This window comes from Peromyscus eremicus, chromosome 5, assembly GCF_949786415.1.
Source record: "Peromyscus eremicus chromosome 5, PerEre_H2_v1, whole genome shotgun sequence".
In the NCBI taxonomy this organism is placed as follows: domain Eukaryota; kingdom Metazoa; phylum Chordata; class Mammalia; order Rodentia; family Cricetidae; genus Peromyscus; species Peromyscus eremicus.
The window spans coordinates 5,062,818-5,064,466 of NC_081420.1; positions in this window are offsets into that span (position 1 = coordinate 5,062,818).

Genomic DNA, 1,649 nt, shown 5'->3' on the forward strand with positions numbered 1-1,649 from the left:
AGCAAAGACAGGCAGAAAACACATTATTCTGTAGCATGGAGCCCATCTCTGCAAGATTTAGTTGTTCTTGTTGTTGAATCTAATCTATTTCTGTTTCTTAAAGCACCTTCATGGTCAACTGACTGATCTCATGCCTTAGGATAAAAATACTCACTTTCTGTCTAGGAAACCCCAGAGATTCTGAAAAATCCTTTGTAAGTCAACAACTCCACCTTTTACCTTCCCCCTATTGCTCTCCAAAAACTCAGTAAGACTTCCCCACCACCTGGAAGACATCTGTGTGTGGGAGAGACTTTTCGTGGATTAAGGAGAATGTCCTGGAGACAAAATAAGTCCTGCTACCTCCTGTTTCCTCTGAGAGTATCATCTAGGATCAATAGATGTTTTTAATCTATTTCCAAAGAATAATTCAACTTCTGAGGAAAAATATTAATTCTAGATTTTTAGCATTCCAGAACAACAATCTTCAAAGACAGCTATCAGATCCTCAAAACACAACACAAAAGACCAGTTATTTTTATTTAAACCTAAAAAGAAAAAGTGCCACTTGGAACTTTGATTGTGAGGGGCCATCCTAATGCCCCCCACAGGAGCCTCAAAACCTCAAGGCTTTTGCAACCTCTGCCATTGGTTCCAATATCTGTTGTACTTTGAATTCTTTGTTCTTTAAAGAATTGGATAAATAGTGTTCAAAGACAAAAGAGCATGAAGCCAAAACATGATGCAGTCTCAGTTTATCAATTTCTTTTCCTGTGTCTGCAGATTTAATTTTACAAGTGGTGGGGGAAACTATCCACTCGGTCTCACAGGATTCTCGGGTGACCAGTTAGATTCTGTCTTGGATGCGGGAAACTTTCAGTCTTTACCTTCTTCATGTGAAAGTGAAGAGAGCCTTGCAGTGGAGGCTCAGTGACTCCTCAACAGGACTGAAAGTAACCCCTCTGTCTTAGTTGAGTTTCTGTGGCTGTGATCAAGCACCATGACAAGCAGCTTGTGGAGGAATCTGCTGTCCAGGGAAGTCAGGGCAGGAACTCAAGTCATTATCTTTTAAGCTCCTAACAAATAGCCCACTGAACTCTGGCCACTCAATGGCTTTTCCAGCCCAAAGTTCAGATGTCACCACAATCATCCCCAAAACACACGATCAGGTCTGTCACAGCAATAGCTCGTGACCTGGTACCAATTTCTGTGTTAGTTTCATTTCTGTTGCTATGATAAAACACCATGACCAAGGCAACTTATAAAAGAAAGTGTTTAATTGGGCTTATGGTTCCCGAGGGTTAGAGTCCATAATGGCAAAGCTAAGGCATGGTGACAAGCTCACATCTTGACCTACACCACCATGCAGTAAAAAAGTATACTGGAAATGGTGGGAGTATTTTGAAACCTCAAGGCCTGTTCCCAGTGGCACAATTCCTCCAAGAATACTATACCTCCTAATCCTTCCCAAACAGTCACCAACTGTGGACCAAATATTTGAATTTATGAGCCTGTGGAAGCTGTTCTCATTGAAACCACTGCTGTGGGATGTCCTGTATGTTGTGAATAAATAAAACACTGATTGGCCAGTAGCCAGGCAGGAAGTATAGGATAGGCAGGACAAACAGAGAGGAGAGGCTGGGAGGTGGAAGCTGGGAGAGACGCCAGCC